General features: G+C 43.5%; 1 pseudogene; it reads left to right on the top strand.

Moving 5' to 3' along the window:
- Window positions 1-6,623, top strand: part of LOC138666428 (zinc finger protein 850-like) — a 61,633-nt pseudogene extending 55,010 nt beyond the window's left edge.
- Window positions 6,624-13,523: the final 6,900 nt, after the last annotated feature.

The following is a 13,523-nucleotide window of genomic DNA, read 5'->3' on the forward strand; positions in this document are numbered from 1 at the left end:
CCCAGTATTATATGTTTTATACTTGTGTAATGAGAACGGTGGAGATGGCAGGATTAGAGCTGATCATAGATGTTACTTCTCCATCTGTCTGTGACTTTTGCTATATTTATTTCAGGGTGAAGATCTGACCCGTATTAATACTACAGAGACATATGTGAGGGGTGATGAGCGGTGTAAAGAGGAGATTCCTACATATGACTACCCAGGTGAGTAGTAACCACTAAATACAGAGAAGTCACAGATTCTTCTCCGCCACCGGCTGTGGCTGCTTTATCAGTGGTGTAGTCCGGCAGTATCACAATCGTGCGATCACCATTTGGCCCCCCGACCACAACATTCTCCTCCACCCAAAACTGTTCAAATGACTTTGGGTATTGAAAGCCATTTTCTATAGAACTTACCACCTGGATGATCCACCTACCCCCTGGGATTAGAAGACACTGACCTTACCTGCCCAGATCTGTAAACAACAAAGTCAAGACAGCGTACGTAGAATGTGCTGACAAGTTAGAAAATCACTTGAAGAAATATATTATGATGGGCCTGTAAGAGAAAGCGGAGGGTAATGATGCTGTTGGCCTCCTAGATCCCTGATATCTTATTGGATGAATCTTCCTTCTCCCCCTTCTGTGCTGCTGAATATGCTCATATGGTCCCTACAAGACCAGGTCCAGTCTTCCTGTGCAAACTTTGCTCTTATGATCGACAACATTAAATTTGCAGTGAGGCCAAGAGTGAATTTCTGTACAATAATAAGAGTTTCCCTTTATCCTGACTTTTAAATTTCTTTTAAAACCTTCTAACTTCAAACAGGATTGTGATAAACTACAGGAAAATCATTATACCTGCGCCATGATATATCTCTAAGCTGTGCACGGCTGATGGCTGTAATATACATTTATTCACACCTGCAGAAGATGTGTTGACCTTGCTCGAGCCCATACTTTTTTATTCTTTGTGTTATTTTTACCTGTCATTCTGTATGATAGTTTGATTGTGGTGGGATCGGCCTACCTCACTTATGTGAGTGTGTAACTGATAGTCTTAAAAAAGCTCTCCATCGCCTCTTCCAACTGCCGAAGATCTAAATTTAAAGTGAACCTGTCAGCAGGATTGTGCACAGTAACCTACAGACAGTGTCAGGTCAGCGCCGTTATACTGATCACATTGATACCTGGTGATTAAATCCGTCTTGTGGTTGTTGTTTAATCTTTATTTGTAGTTTTCAGTTAATGAGATTCTCGTGCTCTGAGGTGGGGCTGTGGGTGTGGCTGGGGCTGTGGGCGGAGCTGGGGCTGTGGGCAGGGGCTTTATGCTGTACTCTGATTACATATTCATCTGTATTGGCTTATGACAGGTCACTGAACCTCAGTGACCTGCCCCCTATTTTACATAATGCATATAATAGTGTTGATATTATTGTTGATTTTGCCTATAATATTGTGGCTATTATGAGGCTTAGAAAAAAAATAACATCCAGCAAAATGACACTGGAGGCTCCTGTCCAGTAGCATCTATCTCTTACTTATAGATGATACTGCACAGGCGCTGCCATCGCCGGTGACATTTTGCTGGATTGGTTTATAGAAACCCTGTTGCTTCTCAACAGCCATTGATCCACTACAGGTATGTGCATACGTTGCAGAATTGCCTGCGAAATTTTCTGCCCAGATTCTGCATCTCTTGGCAGAAAGCACAGGTAAAAATCCGCACGGATTTGATGCTTATTTTCATGTTTTTTTTTATTCGGACTTGTATGCGTTTTTGAAAGCCAAATATAGAAAAAAAAAGAATTGTGATGTAATTTCTTGTCCAACCTCTTCATTTACATACTCCACTGAACAATAATGTTTACATACACAGAAAGCGATAGATAGAGAGATAGATACATATATTGATAGATGGATAATAGATCTATAGATAGATAATACCAAGCCCGATGTTTAGGAATAAACATAATAAAATAGTATTTTCCGGCGTATAAGACGACTGGGCGTATAAGACGACCCCCAACTTTTCCAGTTAAAATGTAAAATCTTCTCAAAAGTCGGGGGTTGTCTTATATGCCGGGTGTCGTCTTATAGGGTGGGTGCGGAGCAATCTGCGGTCGAAGTATATAGTGGGGGGAGTGGTCCCGATGACGAGGTGAGGGAGCGCCTCACCAGGAAGGTGTAAGTGAAGCAAACTGTCAGCGTCTGAGATGCCAGGGTTATGCAAATAAGAGAGAGACAGCAGTACTGTGCCTAGAAAAACACTCCTCTTTCACTAATCTGTCTCACCCTTGTATCCTATTATCTCCTTCTCTGCCTCTGCTTCACTTACACCTTCCCGGTGAGGTGCCCCCTCTCATTGTCATTGGGGTCGCTCCCCCCACAATATGCGGCGACTGCAGATTACTCCGCACCTGCCCTATAAGACGACACCCGGCGTATAGGACGATACCCGACTTTTGAGAAGATTTTCAAGAGTTAAAAAGTAGTCTTATACACCAGAAAATACAGTACATAGAAAAGTGAAATAAAGACACACACAAAATCTGCGTTAGGCCGGGGTCCCACTTGCGAGAAACTCGCAAGAGTCTCGGACCTTAATCGCCGGCACTGCCGCCGGCACTCGGGACTGGCGTGGTAAGCTGCATAGAAATACATGCAGCCATACACTCCGGTCCCGAGTGCCGGCGGCAGTGCCGAGTATTCATGCGAGAGACTCGTGTGAGTTTCTCACAAGTGTGACCCCGGCCTTAAACGCAATATCTGTTTAATTTATTAAAAAAAAAAAAAAAAAAAAAAGACGTGGGCTCCCGCGCAATTTTCTGCACCATAATGGGAAAGCCAGCGACTAGGGGCCGATGTTTATAGCCTGGGAAGGGGTTAATACCCATGGATCTTACCAGGTTATGAATATCACCCTTTAAGCTGTTTATTTAGTTTTTACTGGCTGTTAAAATAGGGGCCCCCCAAAAAAAACAGTGGGGTTCCCCCTATAATTAATAGCCAGAAATGGCTATGCAGACAGCTGCGGGCTGATATTCGTAGCCTAGAAAGGGGTTATAGGTATTGTCTATAAGATGCGCCTATTCCGGCACTTAGCCTCTCTTCCCACTCCCCTGTAGCGGTGGCATATGGGGTAGTAGTTGGGGGTTGATACCACCTTTGAATTGTAAGGTGACATCAAGCCGGCTTAGTAATAGAGAGGCGTCAATAAGATACCTATCCATTACTAATGCTATAGTTGTTAAAGGGTTAAATAAACAAAGACACAGCCAGAAAAAAGTATTTTAATGAAATAAAACACTACACAGTTTTGCCATCTTTATTGTTCTGCCAATCCATGTGATGCCCTCGATCTCCTGCAAAAAAAGAAAAAATAATAAACCAACACAAATACTCCCTGGTCCGATGCAGTCCATTTAATAACGACTGTCCCACGACGATCTCCCCTTTAGAGGGTTCACATCAGCAGATGTGACCGCACTATAGGCCTCCAGTGACACACTGACAGGAGACAATGGCTCCTGCAGTGCAGCACTGAAGAGGTTACCTGAGTTCAGGCTCTCACTTTACAGCAACGCTGTGATGAGAGAATTTTCCCACGCAGCGGTGCCGCAAGTGACAGTATGAACTATACTGAACTCACGGCGGAGGGATACAGTGCAGAGGATTACCTCCTCTCACTGTATGACCTGAGCCCCTGGAGAGCGGTCGCATCTGCCGATATGACAGCTCTCCACGTGAGATCGTCGTTGGATGTTCATTATTACATGGATTACATCGTATCAGGGAGTATACTGTTTTTTTTTACAGGTGATCGAAGGCTTCGGAGACTAGGTGTATAATCAGTATATACTATATGTGTATGATTTTTTTTTTTTTTTTAGACTTGAACACAGTAGCCAGATGATGGTAGTACTACTGTCCCATTATCCAGCTTCCTGTCACTGTAGCAGGCATAGCCGGATGAGACTAGCAGTCCGATCGGAAGATGCCTGCCCACGCAAAGCCACACTCACACAGCCATACACACACAGATACACACAGACACGCACATCTTCTCCGTACACAGTCTCCGCCCACACTCGTCCCCCTCCCCATCTGCAGTGTTTCTCACAGGAACATCCGCAGCACATCCGCAGATCTTTTTTAAACCTGCGATATTGCTGCTGATTGGCCTGACACAATGGAAGTCAATGGGTTCAAAAACGCTGGAAAAGAATTGACATGCTGTGGGAAAAAAACTGCAATTCCGTGCATTTTTTCCACAGCATGTGCACTACAAATGTCAATTTCACATTGACTAATATTGCTTGTGCACTACACTGTGGATTTGATGCAATTCCGTGCGACCAAAAACTGCAGATCCTCATCAAAATCCGCAATGTGTGCACATAGCCTAATGTTTTCCATTGACAGATCATGAACCTGCTTGGACTTGTTTTTTGGGAGATGAGAATTAGTATTATTTTCGCCTACATAACATTGATTGGTTTCTTTTTACTCTATATTTGGGAGGCAGAATGAACAAACAGTTGAACACCACACACTACTGGTTCATCTAATAAGGTTTTCTATTAGACTGTGAACTGTCATTGTCTTGGTAAATAATTAAAGTTTTTTTTACATAGCTTGCCGTTTTTATGGACAGTTTAATTAGAAATGTTCAAAAATATAAAACTCAAGGATATTTTATTAAAAAAATAATTGTTTTTTTATCTTGGCAGATGACTGTACCAGGAGATCAGAAGGACAGCTGACCTCTTCAATTTTTAAATATGATGATCTTGAGATCCTACAAGATACAACTGAAGTGAATGCTATTACTCCAGTTATAAAATCATCCATTCACAGCAAAAATCTGTCAGCTGATCTTTTGAAACAGATCATGTCTTCTGATTCATTACCGACTACTAAGGAAAATCAAAGTCACAAAAGAGGCATTAAAAAACAAACTGCTCCTAAAGCAAAGAAGTCATTTTCATGTTCAGAATGTGGGAAATATTTTAAGACGAAAGGGCATCTTAAAAACCACCAGAGAACTCACACAGGGGAGAAGCCTTTTTCCTGTTCAGAATGTGGGAAATGTTTTAACCGGAAAGAGGTTCTTGTAAGACACCAGAGAACTCACACAGGGGACAGACCTTTTTCATGTTCAGAATGTGGGAAATGTTTTAACACGAAAGCGCATCTTGATTACCACCAGAGAACTCACACAGGGGAGAAGCCTTTTTCCTGTTCAGAATGTGGGAAATGTTTTAACCGGAAAGAGGTTCTTGTTAGACACCAGAGAACCCACACAGGGGAGAAGCCTTTTTCCTGTTCAGAATGTGGGAAATATTTTTGCTGGAAATCAGATTTGGTTAGGCACCAGAGAACTCACACAGAGGAGAAGCCTTTTTCCTGTTCAGAATGTGGGAAATGTTTTAAATGGAAATCAGATTTGGTTAAGCACCAGAGAACCCACACAGGGGAGAAGCCTTTTTCCTGTTCAGAATGTGGAAAATGTTTTAAGCAGAAATCGGCTTTGGTAATGCACCACAGAACCCACACAGGGGAGAAGCCTTTTTCCTGTTCAGAATGTGGCAAATGTTTTAGCAAGAAATCAGCTTTGGTTAAGCACCAGAGAACCCACACAGGGGAGAAGCCTTTTTCTTGTTCAGCATGTGGGAAATGTTTTAATCGGAAAGAGCATCTTACTGGACATCAGAGCAGTCACATGGAGGAGAAGCCTTTTTCCTGCTCAGAATGTGGGAAATGTTAAAACCGGAAAGAGGTTCTTGTTAGACACCAGAGAACCCACACAGGGGAGAACCTTTTTCCTGTTCAGAATGTGGGAAATGTTTTAACACGAAAGCGCATCTTACTGGACATCAGAGCAGTCACATGGAGGAGAAGCCTTTTTCCTGCTTAGAATGTGGGAAATGTTAAAACCGGAAAGAGGTTCTTGTTAGACACCAGAGAACTCACACAGGGGACAGACCTTTTTCATGTTCAGAATGTGGGAAATGTTTTAACACGAAAACGCATCATGATTACCACCAGATAACACACAGGGGAGAAGCCTTTTTCCTGTTCAGAATGTAGGAAATGCTATAACCGGAAAGAGCTTCTTGTTAGTCACCAGAGAACTCACACAAGGGAGAAGCCTTTTTCCTGTTCAGAATGTGAGAAATGTTTTAACCAAAAAGCGCTTCTTGTTAGACAGCAGAGCATTCACACAGGGGAGAAGCCTTTTTCCTGTTCAGAATGTGGGAAATGTTTTAACACGAAAGCGCATCTTGATACCCACCAGAGAACTCACACAGGGGAGAAGCCTTTTTCCTGTTCAGAATGTGGGAAATGTTTTAACACGAAAGCGCATCTTGATACCCACCAGAGAACTCACACAGGGGACAGACCTTTTTCCTGTTCAGAATGTGGGAAATGTTTTAACACGAGAGCGCATCTTGATTACCACCAGAGAGCTCACACAGGGGAGAAGCCTTTTTCCTGTTCAGAATGTGGGAAATGCTTTAATCAGAAAGAGCATCTTATTAGACGTCAGAGCAGTCACACAGAGGAGATGCCTTTTTGATTTTCTTAATGTGGGAAATATTTTACTTGGAAATCAACTGTTAATAAATATCAGAGATGTCACATAGGGGAGAAGCCATTTTTATGTTCATAATGTTGGAATAGTTTTAACCAAAATTGGATCTTAAAGGGGTTGTCTCATGTCATTACTCATGTTTGCTGACAAAAGGATAAAACTAAACTTTATTAATTCCAAATGTAAAACTATACCCTTAATTCACCCCTTGAAGGTAAGTCAGAAGGTGACTAATAGAAAAAACATGTACCCCACATTTCAGTATATAGGGTGAGGTGAGGTATACACACTCTCAAAGCCTCTCACTTCTATAGGTTTCATCGTCCTCACCAGAGACGACTCATCGGGAGACTTTATTTAATATTGACCTATATTCAGGCCAGACAAGAAGGGGCAAATACACCTAAAATCGTGTATTATGTTATCCAAAACAGTCAGAAAACTAGCCATATATCGGCAGATCCCAGACATCAAACTATATACTTTGTAAGTTTATAAGCCACTCCAGTGGCAGTCAGTCAGGAATAGAAAGTATGTGAAAATGCAATATAATTATTGTTTCTTTTATTTGCTTGGTATTATAACAGCTGTCTATTAGTAGTGCAGGCAAATTGTCCTACACTGAACTCAGTTTTCAGATGGCCCAATATGTACCACTCAGGGAAACTTATCTGCTCCAAAGATCATTAGCAGCTTCTAAGTAATGGCCATGCTGCGGTCTGTCAAGCAATGAGTGCAATATCATTATAAAGACCAGGGATATGTGCAACCATAATGTCTGGGAGATTTGTGCTATTATTTAGTATGAATAAGGAAATTATCTCTGGAAGTTGTGTTCCCTGAGCGGTATATACTGTATTTTCACATACTATCTATTCCCGACACTAGAGTGGCTTATAAACTTACGAAGTATATAGTTTGAAGTCTGTGATCTGCCAATATGTGGCTAGTTTTGAAAGCGCAGAGGCGGAAAGCTTGGAGAGTGAGTGTGTATATGTCACCTCAACTTATATACTGAGATGTGGGGTAAATGTTTTTTTCTATTGGTCACCTTCTGACTAACCTTCAGGGGGTGAATTATGGGTATAGTTTTACATATGAAATTAATAAAGTTTAGTTTTATCCTTTTGTCAGTGAATCCTCTAATCAAGGGATAATTATATACATATATTATTTTTTTTCTCAGTGAACTCATTCCTCATGTTTGGCCTCATTAAAATAAAAACACTCATACTCTGCTGGCATGCCGGCTACACTTCAGCGGTGTTGAGACTCACTGTTCCGGGGCTTATGTGAGTTTGTCACATCACACGAGCTCTGCGCCCAATCAGTGGCAGCTTCACTGTTCCTTCCTTCGGACGTATTGAACATCAGCAGGAAGCCAGGGCAGAGACTGGTCTCTGACTGCCTCATGATGCTCGAGTTGTCTGAAGGTGGGGACAGTGATGTAGCGCTGTTTGGGCACAGGGCTCACATGATGTAAAAACCTCTTGAGACCCAAGAATGCAAGTACCCACACTGCTGAAATGGTGCCGGTGTGGGAGGTTTGTATAAGTGTTTTTATTTCATTAGGAATGAGAGGTTGTCCAAGTAATGGACAACCTTTTTAAACATCAAAAATCCCACACAGAGAGAAGTCATTATTAATTATGAGCGAGTGTACTCGTTGCTCGGGTGACCTCAGAGAATTTATGACTGCTCGGAGATTTAATTTTCATTGCAGCGGCTGATTGGGTTACAGCTACTAGCCAGGCTGAGTACATGTGGGGGTTGCCTGGTTGCTAGGGAATCCCACATGTACTCAGCCTGGCTAGTAGCTGTAAACCATTCAGCTGCTGCAATGAAAACTAAATCTGAGCAGTCATAAATATTTGGAGGTCACCTGAGTATGCTCAGGAAAACCCAAGCAATGAGTACACTTGCTCATCATTAGTCCTTATCATTAGTGATGAGCGAGTGTACTCGTTGCTTGTGTTATCCCTAGCATGCTCGTGTGATCTCCGAGTATTACTGAGTGTTTGGAGATTTAGTTTTTCTCTTCGCCACGACAGCACCCACTTGAGAGAGGGGATCCGCCCCTAGGAACAGGAAACCCTATGGAGAGATAAAAGGGGTGGTCCCCCTCGCTCCCACAGTTGGTTTCCTGTTCCTAAGGGAACTCGTGGAGAAGAGGATACCTGGCCTGGACGCCACTTGCGCGGTTTACCTTAGAGGACGGCAGGGGCTCCAGTGCTGGAAGCAGCGTCGGGGGTCCTGGTTCAGCTCCCCCCTCTGCTGGCAGGCACCGTGAGGCCAGGATCGGGGAGTCGCCTGGCTCACGGATTAGGACGCTTCAGCTGATCTGCGGAGAGCTAAACGCACTCAAGTAAGCGCGATGCCGCTTTCGGTGGGTGTACGCGCGAGTGTGGGGCCCGATGTGTGTTTCAAAGCATGGCATCACGTCAGGACTCAGCGTTGCCTTCATTAGAAGACACAGGAAATGGACCTCGCAGCTGTACAAGCAGCGGACTATCCAAACAGCAGATCCTCCACATGAAGCACTAAGGAGAAAAGATCCGACCGATCCACCTCTCAGCCTGTGCCTCTAATCTCCTCTCCAGCCGGTACCTTGACCGATAGCTTCACTGGGGTGAGTGTGTATCCCACCCTATTAAGCTGATTGTTGCTCCCTCTTTTATTCTATGCACCCTAGGCAAAAAGAACCGAAAAATCAAAACACAATGTGCTTTATGTACCCAGCCCCTCCCGGATAGTAATACAAAGAGAATGTGTTACACTTGTATTGAAACCACATTACTTGAAGAATCCTCAGTAAGATCAGATGACATCAGACAAATGATCAGGGACAAATTGTGGGCCTTACGTAGTTCAGAGAGTATTCCTGAAGGTAAAAGCAGGAAATATAATTAACCAAAATCGGACTGTTCTACAGTCATGGCCAAAATTTTTGAGAATGACACCAAAATTATATTTTCACATGATCTGCTGCCCTCTGGTTTTTATTAGTGTTTGATGTTTATATCACATACAGAAATATAATTGCAATCATATTATGAGTACCAATAGGTTATATTGACAGTTAGAATGAGTTAATGCAGCAAGTCAATATTTGCAGTGTTGACCCTTCTTCTTCAAGACCTCTGCAATTCTCCCTGTCATGCTCTCAATCAACTTCTGGACCAAATCCTGACTGATAGCAGTCCATTCTTGCATAATCAATGCTTGCATTTTGCCAGAATTTGTTGGTTTTTGTTTGTCCACCCGTCTCTTGATGATTGACCACAAGTTCTCAATGGGATTAAGATCTGGGGAGTTTCCAGGCCATGGACCCAAAATCTCTATGTTTTGTTCCATGAGCCATTTAGTTATCACCTTTGCTTTATGGCAAGGTGCTCCATCATGCTGGAAAAGGCATTGTTGGGCGCCAAACTGCTCTTGGACGGTTGGGAGAAGTTGCTCTTGGAGGACATTCTGGTACCATTGTTTATTCATGGCTGTGTTTTTAGGCAAGACTGTGAGTGAGCCAATTCCCTTGGCTGAGAAGCAACCCCACACATGAATGGTTTCAGGATGCTTTACAGTTGGCATGAGACAAGGCTGGTGGTAGCGCTCACCTCTTCTTCTCCGAATAAGCTGTTTTCCAGATGTCCCAAACAATCGAAAAGGGGATTCATCAGAGAAAATGACTTTGCCCCAGTCCTCAGCAGTCCACTCCCTGTACCTTTTGCAGTATATCAGTCGGTCCCTGATGTTTTTTTCTGGAGAGAAGTGGCTTCTTTGCTGCCCTCCTTGAAACCAGGCCTTGCTCAAAGAGTCTCCGCCTCACAGTGCGTGCAGAAGCACTCACACCAGCCTGCTGCCATTCCTGAGCAAGCTCGGCACTGCTGGTAGTTGGATCCCGCAGCTGAAACAGTTTTAAGATACGGTCCTGGCGCTTGCTGGTCTTTCTTGGGCGCCCTGGAGCCTTTTTGACAACAATGGAAGCTCTCTCCTTGAAGTTCTTGATGATGCGATAGATTGTTGACTGAGGTGCAATCTTTGTAGCTGCGATACTCTTCCCTGTTAGGCCATTTTTGTGCAGTGCAATGATGACTGCACGTGTTTCTTTAGAGATAACCATGGTTAACTGAAGAGAAACAATGATACCAAGCACCAGCCTCCTTTTAAAGTGTCCAGTGATGTAATTCTTACTTAATCATGACTGATTGATCGCCAGCCCTGTCCTCATCAACACCCACACCTGTGTTAATGGATCAATCACTAAAACGATGTTAGGCTAGGGTCACATTGCGTTAGTGCAATCCGTTTAGCGCTAGCGGATTGCGCTAACGCAATGTTTTCTATGGGGCTGCGGTCGGGGTCGCGGTAATGTCCCCGCTCTCGCAGAACCCCGATCTGCGAGAGCGGGGAACGGACCGCGGGCGCGCCTCGGACGCAGCGTCCGCGGCGCGCCAGGAATCACCGGCGCGTCGCTAGCGCGTGCCGAACATGGCACGCGCTAGTGAAGCGCGTTCCCATTAGCGTGAATGGGCGCGTTAACGGCCGCTTTGCACGGCGTTAATTTCGCCGTGCAACGCTGTCCGTTTAACGCGGTCCCATAACGCAATGGGAACCCAGCCTTAGCTGCTCCTTTTAAGGCAGGACTGCAATGATGTTGAAATGTGTTTTGGGGGTTAAAGTTCATTTTCTGGGCAAATATTGACTTTGCAAGTACAGTAATTGCTGTTAAGCTGATCACTCTGACATTCAGGAGTATATGTAAATTGCCATTAGAAAAAATGAAGCAGTAGACTTTGGAAAAATTAATATTTGTCTCATTCTCAAAATTTTTGTCCATGACTGTACTGGTAATGAAGATAGAGATACGGATATTTCTCAGGAATGTATTTCCTCGGAAGGTGAACAAGACACGTGCTTTCCAACAGAAAGCATTGATAATCTTGTTAAATATGTCTGTGACACTATGGGTATTAAGGATACCAAAGACCCCAAACACCACAAGATATAATGTTCGCAGGATTATCAGAAAGGAAAAGACCAACCTTTCCATTAATAGCAGCAATCAAAAATTTAGTAAAAAAAAATGGTAGAGCCTAGGGCAAAAAGGGTTCCCTTCATCATCGAAGAGGCGTTATCCCTTTAATGACGAGGACATGTCTACTTGGGCTAAAGCCCCAAAAGTAGACGCGGCGGTAGCGTCCACGTCCAGAAAATCCTTACTTCCAGTAGAGGATTCTGGTTTCCTACAAGACCTGCTGGATCGCAAAGCCGACCATTAAAGAGGGCATGGGAATCATGTACAGGGGCATTTAAACCGGCTATATCAGCTACATGTACAGCAAGGTCCATGTTAGTCTGGCTAAACAACCTAGAAGAAGATCTAAAAGGCGGCCTCTCCAGAGATAAGCTAATCTCTTCTTTACCCCTAATCAGAGGCGCTACAGCATTCCTGGCGGATTCATCTCTGACTCTATTTGGTTAGCAGCCAAATCAGCAGGCCTAACCAACGCGGCACACCGAGCGCTTTGGCTAAAGCGTTGAAAAGGAGACGCCCAAACAATCAAAGCTCTGTGGTCTTCCATGCCAGGGTGAGTACCTGTTTGGTCCAAAACTAGATGAAATCCTGACCAAAGCGGGTGAGAGGAAAAAGGGGTTCCTTAATAATTATTTTCCATCTTATAGGAGAGCATTCCGGAAGCCCGTTTTTAATAAGAGAAAGGATTTTAGAAACCAGGACCGCTGGGCCAATGGAGATACCAAACAAAAAGGTTTTTTTTTTGGAAAACGCCCATTTAAAATGGAAGACAAACCACGTTAGAACAGATCTACCAGTAGGTGGTAGATTGTCTTTTTTCTCCACACAACGGTGTATAGTAACCTCCAACTCTTGGGCAATTAACCTCATAACTTCAGGCCTAAAATTAAAATTTGCCCGAGTCCCTCCGGACTCATTCCTGTTGACTTCTTTAAAGTCTCAATCTCAACAACAGTTTTTTGGAGCAGGAAATAATAAATCTCCTATCCAAAAGAGTATTAGTAGAAGTCCTGTTTCATCAGAGAGGAAAGGGATTTTATTCCCCTTTATTCTTGGTTCCAAAGCCAGATGGGTCATATGGAACTATAATAAATCTTAAGAAATTGAATATCTTTTTAGAAAACCAAACCTTCAGGATGGAGTCTATCAGATCCACTGTAAAACTTCTGTTTCCTGGGTGCTTCATGGCACTCCTCGACTTAAAAGATGCGTATTACCATTTACCAATTTATGTCGAACATCGGCAGTATCTGCGTGTGGCGATCATGATGAAGGGACAGATATGTCATTTCCAATATACAGCAATGCCCTTTGGACTGTCAATAGCTCCCAGAGTCTTTACCAAATTAATGTCAGAAGTAATGTCATACTTAAGATTAAAAGATACTCTCATAGTTCCATACTTAGATGACCTTTAGGTGGTGGGAAATTCCCCTTCACAATGTCAGCAGCGCCTGTTTAATACGATTTCATCCCTACAGGAAATGGGATGGTTGATTAATTGGGAAAAATCCAGGTTGTCTCCAGCAACCCGTCAAACATTCTTGGGTCTTATCTTAAGGTACCTTCACACTGAGCGACTTTAGAACGATAACGGTAGCGATCCGTAACGTTGCAGCGTCCTGGATAGCGATATCGTTGTGTTTGACACGCAGCAGCGATCAGGATCCTGCTGTGAGATCGCTGGTTGGAGCTAGAAGGCCAGCACTTTATTTCATCGCTGGATCACCCGCTGACATCGCTGAATCGGCGTGTGTGACGCTGATCCAGCGATGTCTTCACTTGTAACCAGGGTAAACATCGGGTTACTAAGCGCAGGGCCGCGCTTAGTAACCCGATAACTACCCTGGTTACCATTGTAAATGTAAAAAAAACCCACTACATATTTACATTCCGGTGTCTGTCG

This window comes from Ranitomeya imitator, chromosome 2 (genome assembly GCF_032444005.1).
Source record: "Ranitomeya imitator isolate aRanImi1 chromosome 2, aRanImi1.pri, whole genome shotgun sequence".
In the NCBI taxonomy this organism is placed as follows: Eukaryota; Metazoa; Chordata; class Amphibia; order Anura; family Dendrobatidae; genus Ranitomeya; species Ranitomeya imitator.